General features: G+C 40.4%; 1 pseudogene; it reads left to right on the top strand.

The window, feature by feature from the left end:
- Positions 1 to 19729: 19729 nt before the first annotated feature.
- LOC101954403 (leucine-rich repeat-containing protein 42 pseudogene) lies at positions 19730 to 21240 on the top strand (annotated as a pseudogene).
- Positions 21241 to 22439: the final 1199 nt, after the last annotated feature.

The raw sequence follows: 22439 nt of genomic DNA on the forward strand, positions 1-22439 counted from the left end.
TATTGGTTGTTCAAAACATTATGAAGCTCATGACACATCATCTTTCATACATTTGATTCAAGTGGGTTATGAACTCCCATTTTTACATTTTTATTGCAGAATCACATCGGTTACACATTCACATTTTTACATAATGCCATATTAGTGACTGTTGTATTCTGCTGCCTTTCCTATCCCCTACTATCCCCCCTCCCCTCCCCTCCCATCTTCCCTCTCTACCTCATCCGCTGTTGTTCAATTCTCTCCCTTGTTTTTCCCCCCCTTTCCCCTCACAACCTCTTATATGTAATTTTGTGTAACATTGAGGGTCTCCTTCCATTTCCATACAATTTCCCTTCTCTCTCCCTTTCCCTCCCAGCACTCATTCCAATATATGTCTTACAACATTTCTCTCCCTTCCTATAGTTTTCATTTTTATTTTTTAATCATGTTCATCGAAAGGGAAAGGTATGTTTAATCATGATTAAGTCATTTAATCACTTATTTGATATATATTTTATGTTTTTTGTTTATATTTCATGTAGTTAAAAAATTTTGCTCACTTCATCAAAAAAACTTTCCCCCATGTTTTATTACATTTGAGTTCATTGTGATTTGACCCGCATTCATAATGTTTGGAAATGATGGATCTTCATTTTCTTCTCCCTTATAGATATCCAGGTGTTCCAGAAACATGTGTTGGAAGCCCCATCTTTTCTTCATTGAATTATCTTGGTATCTTTGTCAAAAAAACAATTGATAATAAAAGTGTGGTCCCTTAACTGTACTGTATTCTGTATATTTTTACACCAATGTGAGGTCATGTTTTGATGACTGTAGTTTTGCAATAGATCTTGGTATAAAATATTTTAAGTCTTCTAACTTTGTTCTTGTTTTTCAAAAGTGATTAGTTTGGAATCATGAATGTGTCCCAGAGTCCTTGTCTTAACTTTGCCTGTGGCTCTGTTCAGAGGAGGGGGAAACCCTTTGGAGGTGGGGCCTTGTGAAGGGCAGTTGGGCCATTGCAGATGTGAGCTTGAAGTGGATATTGGGACACTGGCTCCTTTCCTCTTTCTCTGCTGGCCTTCTGATTGCCATGAAGTGAACATTTCATTCACCACAAACTCCCAGTATGATATTCTGCCTAACCACAGGCACAAAAGCAATGGAGCCAATCAGCCATGGGTAGAAACCTCTGAAATCATGAGTCAAAATAAAGTTTTCTTCCTTTAAAATGGTTTTATCTCAGACATTTTTTCACATTGATGGACAACCAACTCACTCTCATTTCTTAATCCCTTTCTCTATAAAATTTTAAAGAAAAATGCAATTGAAAAATAAGCCTGTAAGAATTTTGTTTGTATTCTATTAAACCTATTCAATTTGCCAGGATATTCATATTAACAACACTGATTTTTTCCAAACTTTAAGCATAATATATTCCTATCCCTTTTATGTCTCTGTTATTTGCCTTGGCAACATTTTGTAATTTAGAGTAAATGAATTACATCATTTGAAATAAAATTTATAACTCAGTATTCTATTTACTCTTAAATGTATATTTTAGGATTCATTTTAGATTTACAGGGAGGTGCAAAGATAGTACACCAAATTACCTTTTAAACTTCACCCAGTTTATTTCCTGCTAATATCTTCCATGATATTGCATATATGTCTTAATTAACAACTTACCATTATTTTGTTTATCTGATTAAAGTGTAGATTATATTCATAGTTCATCAGATTTTTTTTTTTTTTTTTTTTTTGGTGCTGGGGATTGAACCCAGGGCCTTGTGCATGTGAGGGAAGCACTCTGCCAACTGAGCTATATCCCCAGTCCTCATCAGATTTTTTAAGACAGTGTTTTTTTTTTCTGTTTCAGAACCCAATCCAGGATACTGAATTTCATTTAACTAACGGTGTTTGATGCTATTATAAGTGCAGGATATAAAATTCTCTTGTTATAATTGCTTATTGCTAGAATACTAAAATAAATTTATTTTTGGTTAAACTTTTGTACTGTGGCCTTGCTAAATTGAGTTATTTATTCTAGGAATTTGGGGGAGTTTCTTAGAATTTTCAATATAAATGTTTATGCTTCTTGCAAATAAGAACAGTTTTATTTCTTCCTTTTTTATTTGTAAGATTTTATTTTATTTGACTCAAACTAACTAGGACATCCAGAATAAAGTTAAATAAAAAATGGTGAGATCATATGTGTCTGGTTGGTAGCTGATCCAGGAAGAAAATATTGAGCCTTTCATTCCTCAGACAACTGCTTGTAGGAGGAATTTAATTGCTGTCCTTACATATGTTGAGAAAGCTCCTTTTACTTCTGACTATGCTAGAGATTTTATCATGTAACATTATGTTGAATTTAGACAAATGCTTTTTCTATATCCCTTGTAATGAACATATGGGTTTCGACTTTCATTTTATTAGTTTTCCAATTATTAGACCAACCTTGATTTCCCATGATGTGATAAAACCAGTGTGAATAGATAGATGTACATTGCTTTCTATGTGCTTTTGAATTTGGTTTCCAAGCATTCTGTGTAGATTTTTAAATCTAGGTTCATGATGGATTTTAGTTGTTGCTCTCTTTTTTTGTATTGTATTAGCCTAGTTTTAGAAGAAGGAAGTGAGAGGAATATTCAGAAAGTGAGACAAAACTCCAAAACTTAGCAGCTTAAACTTACAAGGGTTTATTATCTTGATCCTTTTATGTAGTGTTCAAGGACTTGGCTTAGCTGTGTGTGTGTCTACTTCTGGGCATCTTATAAATTGCAATTAAGATATTGGCCAGAACTGGAAGGCTTGATTGTCAGGGAAGGACCTCCTTCACAGCTCATACTTATAACTGTTTCTAGCCATAAGGGAATCTCCTTAGAGGGTTAGTCACTAACATAGCAGGTGCTTGCTTACCAAGGAACAATTGATCCAAGAATGAGCAGAGCAAGCAGGAAATCCAAGTTTTTTCTGGGTGTCAATGCATACTGTCACTTCTGGTATATTTTCTCTACTAGAAGTGAGTTTAGTAAGTCCAGCCTAATCCATGAGAAGTGGGAATTACCTCCTCCCCTTGAGTATCAATATATGTGTTCAATATTTGAAAAGTGCTATAGTCATCCTTCTGGCCACAAACTTTTATATTTCTTTCACATGTATAGTGCATAGGCTTCTACCCCAAAGCCTCCAAAAATCTCATTCCAATTTACGCTCAGTGGAAAGCACAGACTCTCATCATCTGAATCAAATCCAGGTACAAATGAGACTCCTTGAATGAACTGATGTGAGTGCAGCTCTTCACATATAGTCATGAAATTCACCCTCTGCACCCTGACATACACAATATGCAATGGTGGGGAATAGAAAATCACTAAAGAAAATCATAATCAAATTGAGGACAAGTGAGAGGCACAAAGGAGCCCCAAGTCTGTGGCATTGTTCAGAGACAGCCAGATAAATTCTGGAGATTTCTTGATTAGGTCTTAGTGTTATTTCTTCCTGAGAATAGCTTCTGCTTCTTGGCTCTAAACTAAGATCTGTTTTGCACACTTGGTGATACACTGTTATTGATGTTGTTGTTGTTTCAATGAAAGATAGCCTGTGTTTGCAGTGACATAATTTCTTCACTGCTTCTTGCTGATAATACTCAAGGGCTCTGTGGTCTCTTTTCATTCTATAGGCCTCTGTCCCTTACTTTGAAAAGCTGCGGTGTTTCTCCTAATCTAATTCTCCAAAAGAATACCCTCAAAATTTCTTTAAAGTCTACTGATTACCCACTTACAAATCTACTGCATTCATTTAAAGTTTCATTATTGCAGCATCTCATTTTAATTGATAATGTTTTTGTGGGTGGAACAATTGCTTTTGTGTATGTTCAATTGCTGTGGAACAAATTGTAACAAAATATTTATTCAGTCTTTTTATAAAAGAAATCTTATGATTGGTAATAATATGGATGAATGAGGAGGAGATTACACTAAATGAAATAAGCCAAGTACAAAAAGTTGACATGATCTCACCCACATGTGTTAATAGTGTGGGGCAAAGAGAACTAACCTTAAGATATAGTGTGGAGAAAGAGAACTAACTTTAAGATATGCAAGATGAAGAAGTACTGGAGATGTAATATATGAATCTATAGAATAATACTCCATGGTTTACTTGAAATATGCTAAGAGGGCAGATCTTTAGTTTTCTAACCACACACACAAACATGAAAAGAAAAAAAGAAAAAAGTCATTAATATTTATTCCAGATATATTTATCAGTCATTTTATTCTTATTTTTATGTGACTTACATTTTTGTTCCTTAATTCTTCCTTTATTTATTTTGCATGTGCCAAGTGGATATTTTAAAGTAGGTTAATTTCCACAATAGTTTTCCCCTAGAGTTTTCTTTTTTAATGTGTTATATATTTTTAATTTGTTTTAATTAGTTGTACATGACAGTAGAATGCATTTATGCACTTTGATATATCATACATAGATGGGATATAATTTCTCATTTTTCTGAGTGCACATGTTCTAGACTCATATGGGCCATGCAGTCATATATATACATACAGTAAAATGTCTGTTTCATTCTACTATCTTTCCTATTCCCATATCCCCTCCCCTCTCTTCCCATCACTTCCCTCTACCTAATCTAAGGTAACACTATTCTTCCCTAGAGCCCCCCAACTTATTGTGAATTAGCATTTGCATATTAGAGACAACATGCAGCCACATCAATGTTTATAACATCTCAATTCACAATAGCTAGACTATGGAACCAATCTGGTGTCCTTCAATAGGTGAATGGATAAAGAAAATGTGGTATATATACTCAATGGAATACTGCTCAGCTCTAAAGAAGAGTAAAATTATGGAATTTGAAGTAAATGGTTGGAGTTGGAGAATACCATTCATGCTAAGTAAAATAAGCCAATTCAACAAAATCCCCTAGAGTTTTCTTAATGGTTGCTTGAATTACTTACCAGATACATCTAGTCTTATTAGAAATCACTTTGGAAACTACTATATGGGAATATAGGAATGCTACCTCTATACTTCTGTTTTCTCTCTTCCTCTTTCTGTGATTATTGTTAAACATATCCTATGTGAATATGTTAGACACCTAAAATGTTGTAAAAATCATATCTTTATATAATTATGGAAAGATATTATTATATGCCTTCAAAACATTGATCTTTTCTACAGTACAAGATCTCCTATTAATTCCATCTCATACCCAACATGTTCTATATCTCAGACACTTTTTCCTTAGAAATTTCATTTTTATTTTTTAATGCATCTTCCTATCAACTTTGTTACTTATTGAATATATGCCATACATTAACAATAAGTGTTTTAAAACCATTTACTAATATTAACCTTAGTGGAAGTTCTAGGTTAATTATGATTGATGCTTTTCTGTGTCTTCTGAATTACATTTTCTTGCTCTCATAATATTATTGGTGACTTTTTATTTGATAGCAGTCATTCTGACTTAAACAAGTTAGGTGTAAAACATTTTTGCATGCCATAAACATTTTTTAGAAAATGAAGTCATTCAGGACCTGTTTTTTTCCTTTTTGCTCTATTTTTAACATTTCTTAGGTAAAACCAGAAACCGTTTAGTCCAGAATAATTATTCACCACTAAAGTCACAAGACCCTTCTGAGTATTCTATCAAATACCCAGAAAACTATAAGCCTTTCCAATAATGCCAGTGGAAGCAGATACCATCATTGGCCCTGTGTATCCCTAGGTACCATTATTCCCTGTAGGCCTTTTGGATCATTCTTTCCCCTCTCCTTGGCAATTTTCTAATGTACATTTACTGATAAGCTGAAGATTGAGGAGAACCCCCTGCAGACCTACGTTGCTTTTATTTTTAGTGACCTTTTCTAGGTGCCTTCATTTTGCATATTCTGGCTGCCCTGCACTCCTCAAATTCTCAACTTTCCAACTTCAACTCACTGAGACAGCTGGGTTGTGCAGGACCCTCCCCCTACACTGTGTACTGGAAACTGCAGGAAGGAGGATGAACAATGGCATTCCTCACGTCCTTCATTCTGTTTGTCTCACAGATTATAGTCTTTGGGGTGCTTGTTGTGCAATCTGAATATCTGCATATATTTACATATGTTTTTCTGAATTGTCATGTATTGAGTGTGAGAATAAATCTGGTTTTTGTTCCTCTATCATGGTGTTATCTGATAGGATGGCTCTCCTAGGTCAGCACCTGTACTTGCAGGGAAGACACTCCTGCTGGTTTAAGTGACTGTTCATATCACCCATTCATGTTTTTTCTATTTGTCTTTAATTCTATTGTTTTTGTTGTTGTTGTTTCAGTCAAAGTTGCCCTGCCCCTCTTCTAGGTAACTTAGAATATACTTTGCTCATTATAATGCTAAGTTCTCTATCCTTTTTATTACCAGACTACAAGAGGTATATGCAGAAATGGCAAGAGTAAGCAAGTAAGCTTCTACCTTACCCCACATGGGTAACAGTCAAGCAAAGTTGGTCATATATGCTGAGTCTTTTTATCTGCTAGGAACAGTTTGAATATCAGCTGTTGATACAGCTTAGGTAGAAAGGGAGCTGTACTAGCAGGATATTTTAGACTTTTGTGGGCAAAGAAAAATAACTGATGAATATTATGGACACTCTCCTTATGTGCATGTACAACAAAATATGAAAATTGACATTACTTTCAGACCATTCATGATCCTTAGTTGTCTTACAGATCTGGGGTTTTTAATCCAAGCAAGAAACAAAAATGAGAAGAAAATCAATGAAATAATCAGTTTACCATTCCACACAGTCATTCCACTATCCTAGAGTATAAATTGGAGAAGAAAGCTGGACCCCCAAATGTAGTATCAGAGGAATAATTTGATAGATGTTATTTAGAACTTAGGGGAACACTGACACCTGTGATGTATCTGATCAAGTTCTCTCAGTTCACTGTTCCAGGAAGTGATATTAGTAATCCCATCCTTTAACCATCTGCTCCAGCACTTGAATTTTCTTCCTACTATGGGGAAATTCCACTTTTATAGAATTTTGATAGGAGACACTCCACTTCCTTCCCTAAAAGAGGAAGATTCACTTTTCTCAACATTACAGCATTTGACCATTGTATCAGGCTTGAGCTCTACAGATCAGATGACCACATGTCACCTACCAGGCCATGACCAGGATGCATTGACACACAGCAGCTGGAAATGTGCACAATGATTTATAAAGGTGGCATTAATAGCAACAGTGATGCTCAGATTCTATGAACAGCAATGACAACAGTTCCTGCTACAGGATCCAGTGTTCAGCCTCAGAGGGTCTTAGTGTCATCTGAGTCTAGCACCAGGGTCAGTGGTTCCCAACTGAAGGATGGATTGTGGATTGTGTTTCTGGCTGTGCATCCTCAAGTGTAGCTCTCTGACTTTCCCCCAAATGAAGTCAGCCCCCCAAATCACATATATAAATCTTTTTATGTTCAAATTAGAAAACCTAGCACATCATTGTTTGCTTAAGAAATGACTAATAAATCAGGTCAGGGTAGTGGTCTCAGAGAGCCGTGTCTAAAGGCTTACATTAGGCTAAACCAAGAGCCATTTCCTGAAATATTCCATCTGCCTTTAACCCATGGGACAGAAAATGACATTTACCTCCTAACTTTGGTGTGATAATTGACTAAATCTATCCTCCATTTTCTTTCCATGGAGAAAACCACATTTTGAATCAAATGTATGATATGTCAAGATCATTGTATTGTCTTGAGCAACTAATAAAAAATTAAATAAATAAATATAGAGGTCAGACCCCTCCCCAGCCTAAACACCCTGATGGCTGACCTCAGCAGTTTCCACCTGTCTGAATAGCACAATTGCTGGTTTGTACTGGTAGTACAAACACTGAGACCTGCAGTCTCAGTCCTATGCCCAAGACCAAATACTGCTTGTTAAAAAAGCATTAAACGAGTCACCTATGACAGCTGGGAATCCTGTTCTACTTTCTTGCTACTGTAGTAAGAAGTGTGATCAGCAGACCAATAGCATCAGCACCACGTTGTTGAAAATATGGAATCTTCTGCTCAACTCTAGACCGTCTGCCAGTTGAGATGACATTCAGGGGATTTCAGTGCTCAGGAAAGTCTGGGACTTCCTGTCTACATGCTTCTAGATGTGGTTCAAGAATTGTACTGTCTGCTCTGAGCATGGGATCTAATCCACTTGCACTGAGGCTTCACTCAGTGCTTGTTCCCTTTCTGCTCTGCAGCCAATCTCTCTCTTAATGACCTCATCAGCTCACAAGACTTTTAACTATCATTTAAATGGTATCATTTCCCACTTCTATTTCTCCAATACATAAGTTCTTTCTAAGTGTTTCCACAGTCATCTGTCTCATTGCCAAATGGCCACCTTACCTGCACAGCACAACACCTTGTACACTGAGCCTCTGAGGTGCATTCAGTTATCCTCAGCAGTTCCCATTTGTCTGAGTAGAACAGTTGCTACTCAAGTTCATCTTCAATGTATTTGTAGAATCCAGTCATTTCCAGTTTTCACTGCTTGCAACCCAGGAAAAGTGACCAACATGTCCATCCTAAAGGACTTACACTAGTTCCCTACATTTTTCTCTACCTCCTCACCTGCCCCTTTCCTCTCCATACTGTTCTCTGCAGAGCAGCCAGAGTGAGTCCTTGAAATGAGAAGTTGCCCTCATCTGTCTGCTCCAGACTGCCTCACTCACATTAAGAGTCCTTCCAACACTCTTCAGCTCCACATGTTCTGTCTGTACTGATAGCCTCCTCTTCTTGATGACTCTGCTCCAGTCACACAAGCCTCCTTGTTCTTCCAGAATGCATAGACACAAAAAAAATCTTGCCCTAGTGCATTAGCACTGACAATTCCCCTGCCTAGAAAACAATTCCCCAGAGTCCTCATGACAGAGCTCTTCATGTTCTTCAAATCTGTCACCTACCCAACAGGCCCACACTGACCCTATGGAAACTGTCATTTTCCCTGTACCTACACAACAGCACTCTGGATCATATTCCCTGTAACACTGACCACCTTCTAATATGAACACTTTTCTTACTCAGGGCATATCATCTGCCTGTTCCTAGTGAAAGTCATATTTCACAAAAATAGATTTTTTTTCTGTTTTTAATTCCAAGACAGGTTCTAAATGCAAAAATTTTGTGTCATATACATAGTACTCAAAAAAAATATCAATGGAATGAAAGTTCACTGTAAAGCACCTCCATAACCTAGAGACAGTATATTCATTAATGGAGCCTCAGACCAAAGACTGCTCTGTTGGGAGCTGCCCTAGATGCAGACTCCTTTTAAGTCCTGATGCACTGGGGATCCTGAATTATTGCATCTCAGTAACTTGGGCGTTACCTCAGCTCAGATAACAAGGTATAGCTCCAGGTGTAGGTGTCACCTGCTGGGGTGGGGGTTACACTTATCTGTTCCTTTGTAATCCTATCCCTTTGCCCTTTTTGGGATAGAATGTTCTATGAAACTTCCCCTGGTATGTCCACTATATAAGAATAAAGAATTCTAGTGGCTCTCTCTCTTTCCATGGACCCCTAAGGTCACAGAGCCGTCCTGGATTTTGAAAAGGTACTTCTGTGCATTTGCGTGCTTTCTTCACCATTTTCCTAAGTGATTGGAATAATCATATTTTGTGAACCCAACATTAGGTCGCCAACTAGGGTAGATGGTGATACTGCTCTGTGGCAACTTCAAAACAAGGTCCTCTCACATCGAAGTCAGGGCCACCTGGGCTTTTCTCACCAGTGATGCCTCTCCTCTCATACCTAGGCTCCTGAGTCCTGTTTTTAACCAAATAAAAATCTCTATTAGACTCTGCTTTATGAATCTATAAGTTTAGATAGGAGCCATAAGTTTGAATAGGAGCCATCATTAAGACTAAAGACAGGGAGGAGCATAGGTGAGCATAGGAGATAGAAACCTAGTAGGAATTTATCAAAGATGAGAAATAATGACATGCTTCCTCTCTGCTATTCCCACAATCTTATTCATTTTAAAAAGATTGGGGACAAGATGGGAAATATAACAGCCCAGAAAGAAGGCCAACAGCTGGACAGTGAAAATTCATCTCTTGATAGCACAGAGACCCATGTGCACAAGGGCTGCCCTCAGCTGTGTGGGGACAATGTTGGGGAAAATGACTCCTATTACACTCAGAGCCAGGCGACATCCAGAGGAGAATGACACCAGAACTCACACAAAAGAACAAGAATAGGAAATATCCTCCCATGGAAACAAAGAAATAAAAACTCAACACAGGAAAGTTGGCAACTAAGAGCCAGAGCTGAGCCTGACCCTAGGTTGACCCAACCACACAAAGCTCTCACTATCCAAGGTCTTGAGTCTGGGCAAGGGCCAGACAATGTCAAAGTCCCTGTATTCATAGGTTTAGTGGGACAAGGTTCTACTGAAAGACAAGGACAAAGCAGAATGGAAGATGACCAACTGAGGACTGACTCAAATCCCACTATGGACTGAACACCAACTGGGCACAACTTGAACTCTCAGCTCCTCACAGCCTTCACCTGTCCCCACCTGTAATGAACTCAGCACAGAAAACACATGGATTCTGGAAAGTTCTCAGTTTTTAATTCCTCTCTCAAGTATTAGGAGTCTTCCTCTGCTTTAATTAACCCATCAACCATGAGAAGATTCTTATTTTCAGAGAAGTAAGAAGCTACAGCTCATTGTACCATGGAACCGAGACAGGAATGGAGACAACCCAACACACTTCGGCTGGAACAAGAAGATTGACAGGGAATAAGGGAAGGAGTGGAGTAGTGGGTCTTCTTGCTTTGGGACAGACCACTACCACATTTCCTCTAATTCTGCCAACAGAAACACATACAGACTCACTCTCTCTCTCTCTCTCTCTCTCTCTCTCTCTCTCTCTCTCTCTCTCTCTCTCTCTTTCTCTCTAGTTTCAAAAGAATTCAGGAGTTTTCATGTCACAGTAGGGATGGGCACAAACTTCAAGAACTCTTGTGTTGTCCAGTCCCCCACAAGGTAGCTGTCTTGCACTCTAAAATAAAATAATCATGAATGAATTCAGATCAGTCTCTGTAAGAGGTAATACTATGAACAGTCCAACGCACAATCAAATGTCTATACCCAGCATCCCCTTTACACAGTTGTGTTCCCTTTACCCCATCTGATCCCCCTTCTTCAAGACCACCAAAACTCACATTTACATGCCATGAGAGAGTCATTTGGGCCAAGACCACTGTAACTATCTGGAGTAGAACAAAACAAGAACTGGTCAGAAGCCACAGCAGATGTGGCTAAAGGAGGAATGATGGGGTGAATGACTCCCCCAGGGGCTCCAATCTAACTCACCCAGAGGGTCAGGGGTCAATTCTACTCACACTTACATGTAGCCTGACTATGGCTACCTCTTTTTCCATCTGTGGGAAGAAAACAACTTGGGAGAAGCCAGAGAGGAAGCAGGGCCAAGAAGGCCTAGAGGAACTAGAAAATCCTGAACCCCAGGGAATTACAGAACTGTGATTGCAGACCTACAAAAGGAACAGAAAATATGAAGAAAGAAATGTGAAGGGATTGGGACCAACTGCCTTCCTGGAGGTTTGGCCTCAGCAGGGACCTTCCACTCAGACCTCTAACTGCTAGGAGTCAGGTCCCATCACTCTAGTCGTCAATGTCATCAATCTGTCCTTTACTTTCCAGGTACTGTATAATAGAGTAACTTTCAAGAACTGGCCCCAGACTGGCTAAGCACATGTGTGTAAGTGGTGCTTCTCCATAACTAGGGAGGGCATGTTTCTACCTGGGTCTGACCCCCACCTGCCAGGAGCTCAGACCCACTTCGTCACTCTTTCCCTACCTGTGTTCCTCCTCCTCCACATCACAGGAGCCACCACAGCTCCAAGGAGGACCAGGATAGCCGTGATGCTCACAGTGGGGATGGTGGGCTAAGGAGGAGGCTCTTGGGAAGGCAAGCAAGGTTAGGGCCCTTAACCCCCAAATTCAGAACCTGCTGAAGGTGCTCCAACTTTCCTTGACAATAGACTTTGTTGTCCCAACCTAGGGGGGGGGGCGGGGGGGAGGGAGGAATGAAGGGACAAGAGACACGAGAGATGACAGCAAGACAGGAGTTCTGATCAAGCTGCAAATTTTCATTGTTCACACAGAGGTATTTATATGCTGGGGATGGGGAAGCTCTCTTATCGGCAGTTGCTGGATGTGGGTGGTAAAACTGCCAGCTGCAGGATGTCTGATGATCCTGATAACCACAGGATGTTTCAGGGAGATAGATGGCTGCAGGATGTCTCCCAGGCAGGATGTCTCCCAGGGGGCTGTTTCTTGTAAATGTCAGGCTGTTCTTTGAAGGAGAACTTCCTTCTAGCCCCTGACACTTTGTGTCCTCATGTCCTCCTTACCCTTTCTTAGGATGAGAGGCTCAGGCAGCTCATGATACTGCACATGTCATGTATATGTCTGCTCCCCTCCAGAGGGAACACCACAGCCACCCACTTGGATCATCCATGCACATGTCCTCCAGGTAAGCCCTGATGAGTTCAGCCTCTGGGACAGCCTCCCACTTGGTACCTGGTGACCTGAACCACCTTGTCTGATGTGGTTCAGGAGCTCAAGTCCTTTATCAAGGTGAGGAAATACAACACGATCCTAAGCATTATGATGGTACCTGTGGAGGAGGCACCCATCAGTACTCACTTTACAGTGAGACATCCTCTGGAATATGTGAGATTCTGGCCATGACCGCTAGATCAGAGCAGCCCTTTTAGTCACACTCTGCTGTCAGCCTCACCTCCCAGATCCCAAAAGGCAGTGACTGGTCAGAACTCCTCCCTCTTTGTGCACTCAGGGTCTCTGAAATGGAAGGCAATGCCCACAGTCTCTTACCCTCTTGCTGGATGGAGGGGATAGGGAGGTGGTAAAGTCAATAAAGTCTGGATGGTTTCACAAAGACCCAGAGATCTAGTCATCAGGGTTCACACATGGGGGACCCTTCTCCAATTATATGCACTAGGCCACTGTCACTCACCAGCCTCACTCTTGTTATAGTAGCCACATAGGTTATTCAAGTCTGCAAAGTAAGACTCTGCAGAGTTCTGGATGCCCAGTGTCTCCTCCTCCCAATACTCCAGAACCTATGATTCCATCCACTGCTTCCGCAGCTCCATCTTTGGACTCAGGATATCACTGTGGAAGCCCAGGATCTGCAAGCAGACAACATAGTGGACTGCAAGGAAGCGGGGCTCTAGGCACCTGGGTGGGGACACAGCTGTGTGGAAACACATGAAGGAATGGAGCCATGGGGACCCATAGAGGCTGAGACTGGTGTAACCCTCCTGCCTGGGCAGGACCTAGGGTTCCAGGTTGCTGGGGCAAAGGGGAGTGAAGGTGGAACACAGGCCTTGTGAGACAGAAAAGGGGTGAAGGGAGGTAGATAAAGGACTAACTGAGGTCAGTTGTGAGGAAGGGAAGGAAAATAGGAGGTAAGGGGTAGGCAAGAGGTAAGAACAATGAGTGGGGCTGGGGATGTGGCTCAAGCGGTAGCGCGCTCGCCTGGCATGCGAGCAGCCCGGGATTCTCTCTCTCTCTCTCTCTCTCTCTCTCTCTCTCTCTCTCTCTCTCTTAAAAAAAATTAAAAAAAAAAAAGAACAATGTGTGGCCAAGGTGGGGCAAAAGGTCTGTGTCATGGTTACATAGATTCCATGTCACCTGGGTCTTATGGCCCAGTGGAGCTGTCCCCAAGCTTGTCCCCTGCAGAGGCCTTTTCTCTGAAGACCCAGCACTCACCCGTCAAGGTCAGGGTCAGAACCTCTCCTTCAGCGGAAGTGACTTATAGGCCTCAGAATCTCCATGCCTCCTTCTGAGGAGAATCTGAAGCCAGGTGGCAGTAATACTGTTGATAGAACACTCTGTGGTGATGAAATTGTTCTATCTCTGCACCTACCATTAAGGTAGCCACTAGTTACACGTGGCTATTAAGCATTTAAATGTGGCTAGTCTGCTAAATAATTTTAAATTTTGTCAATTTAAACATAAATAGTTATATCTAGCTCATAGTTACTATTTCTGACAGTGAACATCTACTATGTTCTTTTTTTAAAAATATTTTTTAGTTATAGATGGATGCAATATCTTTACTTTGTTTATTCATTTTTAGGTGGTGCTGAGGATTGAACCCAGTGCCTCACATGTGGGAGGCAAGCGCTCTGCCACTGAGCCTCAACCCCAGCCCCTCTACTATGTTCTTTACATTCAATATTCCACCCAGAAAGATACACTGTGACTCCTGGATGGAAGGAAATCTGTTAAAATTATCTTCATATGAAAAACATCGTCTGTCTTAGTACAAAGGTATTTGAAAGGATAAGATATAGGATTGGGGCTTTGGATGGATGACATGGGGACAGCAAGGAAGTAGTATAGATTGGCTGTTCATTGTAGATTGGGTGATGTCAAGAAACTGAAGCAATTGTGGGATGGAGTGTCTCTGTAAATCTTAGTCATAATAAGTAAAGACCAGAGTAAGAATAAAACTGTAATTGGTCAAGAAGCTGCTGCCAGTCATATTCACCAACATAGGAGATGGTTAGTGTTTTGTGACTTGCACAGTTCCTTATTTTTGCAAATGCTTAGAAAAAGTTATGTATTACTCTTATTTTTAATCTCACTTTGTGTGGCTGTAGAATGAGCTTGTCTGACATTGCTTATTAACATGCCTTTTATCCAACAGGGAATAGCACAGCCCTCAGTTCCTGAATCCTGTGAGCACCAGGACAGTTCCTAAGAAATCTGAGGCCTAGCTCTAAGTGTCAGAGCAGTTCCCAGATGTCAAGATCTGTTTTTTCTTCTTTCTTAAATTCAATATTTTCTACTGCCTATATCCCCATTCAAGAAAACAATAAAGATTAGAAGTTAAGTAGATTAGACAAAGGGGAATAAAGGTAAGGGAGGGGAATTAGGGAAAGAAAAGGAAAGACAGTAGAATAAATCTGACATCATTTTTTTATATACATATATGAATATTCCACAATGAATCCCACCATTGTGTACATTGTTTGAAAACAAACAATGCCAGTGGAAAACTCAGAATCCCAGAAAAGGTAAGAACATCAGAACTGTTAAATGTCAAATGTCTGGCTCAATGTAAAAAATTATCTTTCTTTTATACTCAGACAGTGTTAACTACTTATTACTGCCATGCTGCTTGCCCTCCCTTGAAATCTATAAGCTCATCACAGCCTAGAGTTCTGTAAAGTCAATTCACACAGAAGCACAATTTTGTCCTCTTCCAGACACTGTTTTGCCTCTATCTAGTCATACAAATAGGATTTTGCATCCTTTGCTCTAGATTTGTCAGTCATCAGAAATATACCTAAACAGTGGGAAAATGCACATGTTACATTAAATTATCAGGATAATTCCTTTCCTGTTCCTGAAGAGTAAAAAAGTATGTTAAAGACCAAATTATTGGCACATAATAATCAGCTACATACAAATCACATATAGTTTTATCTTTATTTTTTTAATTTAAAAAATCATGTTTAAAATGGCAAAAACCCACCTTATAGACTCTTTGATATAGCTGCAAAAATTTATATCTGTACAGATCTAACATAACACTACTATACTCAGTATTAATTTTACTAAAGCATGCAAGTTAAAGCACTTTTTCTAATTTATATAGAGATACCTAATTAACGAGGCACATTGTACTAATGACTAGGAGAAGTAGCTTTTTCTCCCCTTCCTCTGACTATGAATTCCTGTTGTAATGTCCCTTTTCTAGTAAATTTTTGAGAGGCAGTTGGCAATTTAGGAGACAGCAGGGTCTGAGTTTAATTGTTGCACTGTTGTGGCTGATCTCTTGAGGAATGTCTTGTCTTTGCATGGAGCTCTTAGAGATGTGTCCAGACTTGCTTACCAAGTGGTTAGTGTATATTAGGAGCACGTGTGTGTGTGTGTGTGTGTGTGTGTGTGTGTGTGTGTGTTCTGAACCAGCTCAGACTAGCCACAGTGAGCAACTCTGTGAAAGAACAGTTGATTTCTTGCCCAGCTGTTACCACTGGTGATATGCCAGATTGCAGGCAGATGTTGGTTTGTTGCCTTGTCCTCTTTCCTCCTAAAACAACATTGGCTTTACCATCTTAACTCAGCTGTGGGTTTTTTTGTGGGTTTTGGTTTATTTGTTTTTTGGTATGAATTGTCATGTTTGGTATTTTTAATCCCCACCCCTGAAAAAATCAACTCAAGGCCTCCATGGATCAAGATCTCATATTAAGGATTTTTTGTCCTAGGGAAAAAAATTTTTTTAACCAAAATCTGGGAAATGTGAAAGTATATTTAGATTTTTATATACTCTCTGAAATATGATTTAAGATTCTTAAGTTTGGGCCTCTTGTAATAATTTTGAATGAGATCTACCAACTCACTTGTGAGTATATTTTTCACAGAATCTTTAGGCCTTCATTAGAAAGCTATTTTCCCCCTGTTGGTTACCTCATTTTGCTATTGTTTCAGATTATGAAAGCTTACAGGGGTGTCTGTTGGAATCATTTGCTGAGTTATTTCCTCAAATCATATTCCATTGTATCAGTTAACATATAGTTTTAAATGTACGTATTATAAGTATCTGTAACCAAATCATTTGAAGCCTTGATAAATTTTTAACAAAGTTTGTACATTTTTTATGAAAGTTACTAGTAATGCTTTGCTAAGTAATGCAATGAATTTTTATTTTTAATCCCTGTGCCTAATTTTGTAGTTGAGAGGGTCGTTGGTAATAAATATATGATGTACACATAAAAATAAAGATTATCTTTCTCTCTCACCTTTTCTTGAACCCAAGGGCACTTACCCACTGAACCACACCCCTAGCCCTTTTTATATTTTATTTTAGGACAGAGTCTCACTAAGTTGCTCAGGGTCTTACTAAGTTCCTGAGGCTGGGTTTGAACATGCAATCTTCCTGACTCTGAGTCTCCTGAAAGGATGGAATTATAGGCATGTACCACCATGCCTGGATCTCTTTTATACGTACTTAATAAATACAGATAGAGTTTTTTTGTGAGGGCTCTGAATCCTGAATAGATACATTAAACACAACAATGAGGAGAGTTTAGAATTCTAAAGATTTCTGTTTTTATGTGAACTAAGACAATGTGAAGTAGAGGACACTGAAAAGTTAAGATGAGCATGGTAATCCTAAGAAAATCCCTAAGAAAATAGTACAAAAATAAAGCTAGCAAAAAAATTAAAATGGGATTCTAAAAACAATTGAAATCATTCAAGAGAACACTTTTGAAGGACAATTTCAGTGGATAAAAAGTCATTTGGCAACCTTTTTCTACCAATTATTTGTATAAATCACTCCAATTTTTTTCTGGACACCTTTGTTTGTTTCTGAAGAAAAAAAAAAGCCCTTGATTCCATAGTTGTTCCCTGTACATATGTTACTTACTAATTTGTAACCATCTTCCAAAATGGAGCAGCTTAAAATTACCAAGGTTCATTATCATGCTACTTTCCTATGGGCAATGTTCAAAGCCAGAACTGAAAGGCTGATTGACAAGAAAGGACTTCATTCACAGCTCATTCATGTAACTCTTGGCCACAGCCCTCAGTTTCTGGTCATGGGGAACTACCTTTAGGTGACTATCCAGTCGAAGATGGCTTAGCCAGGAATGAATGATGCAAGAAAGAGCACAGCAAGCAGGAACCTCAGTGTCTTTGTGCCTGTAGGTGTACACCATTGCTTCTGCTTTGTCTCTTCACTAGAGGTGAATTTAATGAGTCCAACCATGTTCATGGGGGCAGGGGGAGGGGCACTAGTTTCTCTTCTTGAGTATCAAGAAACTTTTGACCAGTTGAAAATCACTATAGTCATCCTTTTGAACACAAATTTTTCATATTCCTTCCACATGCTCTGCTCTCCATTCAAGAAATCCAAAAGACTCATTTCGTCACGTAATCAGTGTCAACTCCAAAGTCTCATCATCTGAATCAAGTTCAAGTACAGAGGAGTCTCCTAGAATGAACTCGTGTAAGTGCAGCTCTCCACATACAGTTCATGAAAACTCACCCTGTGAACTCTCTGCACCTGACAAATCTAGTATACAATGGTGGGGAACAGATGCTGGTCATAGGATGTTCTGGCTCCCATTGATATGAGGAGAAGTCTCCAGGGACTCAGAAATAGACAAAACCTGTAATATTTATTTGGACAACAATGGCACCTAAGGAGGTAAACGTAAAATTTCTGTCTTTCTTTCTAATACACCCTCCCACTTTTAAAACCCATTCTTGTCCCAGGGCTTTTCTGACATGGAACTTTTGAAACAATTTTTTTTTTTTTTTTGTCCATCTTCTTTCAAAGATGGCTTTGGATAAAACCTATTTTCTTCTGTTATGGTTTAGATATGAGGTATCCCCAAAAGATCCTATGTGAGGCAATGCAATAACATTCATAGGTGAAATGTTACTATTATGAGAGCTGTAACTAGTGAGTGAATTGTTCCACTGAGAGGGATTAACTAGGTGGTAACTGTAGGCAAGTAGGCAGTGGGTGGAGAAGACAGGTTACTGGGGGGGGGGGCATTTAGGATGTATATTTTTGTCCCTGGTGAATGGAGGCCCCCCTCCCTCCCCCGCCCCTCTACTTCCGGATTGCCATGTCCTGAGCTGCTTTTCTCCTCCATACTCTTCTGCCCTGGTGTCCTGACTCACCCAAAGCAATGGAGTTGGTTATCACAAGGCAGCCAGCACCTCATCAGGGTAATTTTTCCTGCTCAGGAGGGGATAAGCCACCTGAGAAAATAATATGGTATGAAGTAATTAATGAAGAAATAAGAAACAAAGTCAAAGAATAGATTTTAAAAGCAGAGCACCTAAAAGATTCTTTCAGTCCTGGTAGGAGCTGGAACAGAGCAGTTTAAAAATGGCTCCGAAGGGAGAGCGAGGGAGGGTGGGAGGATGAGGATGTAGGGGTGTGGGAGGTGGTTTGAGGGTGGGGGTGGGGAGCCAGGGAAAGCTGTAGAGGCATGAGAGACTTGGGTTCGGGGTTCAGGGTTCCGGGCCGGGTGCGAGAGGAAGCAGCATTGGCTTGGGAGTAGGAGAGGGTCGTGCGTGGGAATTGAGAAGGGGGAGGGCGAAGAACTGCGGTACCCGGCGAGGCAAAGGGGAAGGTGGTTTGGGAGTGCACGGAGGAGGGGAGCTAGGAGAGGAATGGGGGAAGGGGTGGGGTCTTGGAAGCAGGGAAGAAAGTTGGGGCTATCGATTGTGAAGATGGGGATGATGAAGTGTGAAGGAATGGGATTTTGAGGGTTGAGGACACAAGACTGGAGAGGAATGGAGAGGTTGGAGTCCGAGGGGAGGAAAGCCCAAAGGAGAGGAAGGGAAGGACAGATGCTGAAGGACTGAAGAGATGTGGGTGGAATGGCGTAGAGACGGGAAGGGAAGCTGGTGGATTGGGTCTTAGGACTGGGAGCCACGTTTTTGGAAGGGGTGCGGAAGGATTGAAAGGGATGAGTTCTGAAGAGGGGGCAGATGAGCTGTGAATGTGTGAAGGGGAGGGTTTAGGATTTGGAGTGAGAAGCTGTAGAGTTGGTAAGAGTATCAAGATGTGGGAGAAATTAGTTTGCCCTTGAGGGAAAGTAGAGAGCTGAGTATGATGTGAGCCTCCAGAGCTTGTGGGAGGAAAGGGTATGGGTGAGAAGGCAGGTAGGAAAGGAAAAAAGAAGTAGTGGGGAGAATTGAAAATTGAATAATGTCGGTGACACAGAACAATGAGAGGGGGATTGTTTGTTGGTTAATGGTAATTTAGAACTGCTTTCTTTTTGAGTTTTTATGTTAGAAACTTTCTCAAAAATTCTAATAAGCCAAAGGTGTTTGCAGACTTGAAATGAAGGTCAAGGGTTGACAGATGTTTTCCAGGTGTGGAATGTGACTAATTTCTACCATGGAAGAAAGAAGGGAGGCCTCATTGTAACTCTATCCCCAAGGCCATTCAGACTGTCTCCCAAAGGCTTTTCTGTGGAGCTTTGCATGAACAGGGAAGATGATACTTCACAGAAAGAGAAGACTGATCATTTCATCTTCACATATACCCAGGAGGGGATCTTCGATATTCTGCCAAATCCCTCTTCAGCCTCGTCCTGGGCTTCATCTCTGACAATGTTGATCACATTGATCCCCTTATTGGCTTTCTTGAGCAAATTGCTGAAAAACTGTTCTCTGCTGCTGAAGCCAGGCAGAAATTCACAGAGCCAGGTGCAGGGCTGAGGGCTTTACAGAAATTCACTGAGGCCTATGGAAGTCTGGTGCTGTGCTCTCTGTGCTTGCGAAATAGGTATCTGGTGATTTCAGAAAAACTTGAGGAGATTAAGTCTTTCCAGGAGCTGACTCACCTGGACCTTTCCTGTTGTAAGCTTGGAGATAAGCATGAACTTCTAGAACATCTCACCAAGGAGGCCCTTTCCAGTGTAACTCAGCTCCACCTGAAGGATCATTATTTATCTAATGCAGGAGTGCTGAAAACAACAGTACCAGTTCAAGTGATGAAAAGAAGTCTTGAGAGCCTAACACTGCTAGACTTATTCTGTAACCCTGACGTTACAGATGCAGGAATTGGATACCTTCTTTCTTTTAGAAAATTAAACTGCTTAGATATTTCTGGGACAGGACTCAAGGATATCAACGCTGTCAAACAGAAGCTCCAGACCCACCTAGGCCTTATTCACTCCAAAGTGCCTTTGAAGGAATTTGATCATAGTAACTGCAAAACGAGGGCTGACCAGATTCTTCTGCAGTGGGAATGTGTGATGGTGGAGGCCAAGAAACCCAGAAAAGTCCCCGAACCTCAAGAGGCAACTCAGTACTTCTATCGGAAGCAGGCTCTGATGGAAATCTTGAGGAAGTGTCCCCTGGCAGACTCCCACATGACCTCTTCTGGAAAACTCCAGTTCTATAAAGAAAAGCCCCAGACTGCCATGGGCCATTGTTAAAAGAAGCCACAGAGAGACAAGAGTCAAAGAAGAGCAAGAATAGAGCTTTTGAGGAGTCAGAGAAGGAACAGAATAATTCTTCACAGTCTTCAAAGCAAAAATATGTATTTGTTTTGCTGTGGAAGACTGGGACTTATTAAATTCCTACTGACTTGCAGATATACGTTGACCTTTTCCCCTCAGCTCTAATGGACGAGGAAAGGAGACTGATGATGACTTACTTTTTGTTTGAATTTATCTACAGTATTAGCGTAGATATGTCTACTTTTGTGGTGAAGGAGGGGAATGCTATGGAAGTATGTAATAATTTCTAATGTATATTTTCAATAGATAGTAATTTTTCAAATAATCCGTTTTGCTGTCCTTAAAAAAAATGGCTCTGACTATTTAAGGGAAAGCATTAAAAGCAGGGATAAGGTTTTAGAGGGTGGAGTCTTGCTTCATGATGTCTTGCAGTCAACAGGTTGATTAGCAACTTGACAAGCCATATGCATCTCTGAGGTGGCTAGGTGGCTGCAGCAGGTCACTCCATCTCAGGTGCTGTGCAGAACCAAGCAGAGCTGAATAGGAACTCACATGTATCTGTATCTGAGAAGTCTCAGCAGCAGCAGTGTCACTGGAAGTTCCCAGATACCAGATTGTCCTATTCAATTGCTACAATGCCAGTTTGGCCCATGCACAGTTCACAGATAGCTCTTGAATATCTAAGCACCAAGATCTCTGAAACCCCAAAACACAAACTTTTACTCCTTTATGATGTTCTTGTCAGTTCTTTTGGTCATAGTGTCTCAAAGTTGACTAAAAACTTCCAATTTTGTACCAGATTAAGTTTGAAGGACTGCCCCCCCCCCACTCACTGAATTGGAAATAGATTTTTTTTTTCTGCTGAGAGAATGAAGCCTTTGAAGTCCAGAGCCCCAGACCCTGGGAGTCTCCAAAGAAGATGGAAGCAGAGATGCCCACTCAGGTCTGTCTCTCTGCAGGCTCACTAAATCTGCTTAGGTACATTTCCTGCTCATAACACTTCCCAGCCTCGTCTTTAAAAATTAAGCTAATTTTGCGAGGCAGCCAGCACTTTGGATTTTCAGATGGAACTTTTGAAAAAATTATATTTTGTCCATCTTCATTCGAACCTGACTTTGAATAAACCCATTTTCCTATCAATTTGATTTCAAAATTTCCTGGAACAGAGAGCATTATGGCCTGGCTTCCTTCCTCCCGGGCAGTATTACAGCTGCCCAATAACAACTTGAGTCCTACCCTCTTCTTCCCAGAGTGGAATAGTTTGTGCTGCTTGCTAACCATCTGGCCTTTTTTGTGTGGGTTAATGGAGAGAGAGAGAAGGAGGAGAAGGAGAATCGGAAAGAGAAGCAGAAGGAAGATCTCTTTTACTCATCTTATGGGGCACCAG

Source organism: Ictidomys tridecemlineatus, chromosome 8 (assembly GCF_052094955.1).
Source record: "Ictidomys tridecemlineatus isolate mIctTri1 chromosome 8, mIctTri1.hap1, whole genome shotgun sequence".
NCBI classification, from domain to species: domain Eukaryota; kingdom Metazoa; phylum Chordata; class Mammalia; order Rodentia; family Sciuridae; genus Ictidomys; species Ictidomys tridecemlineatus.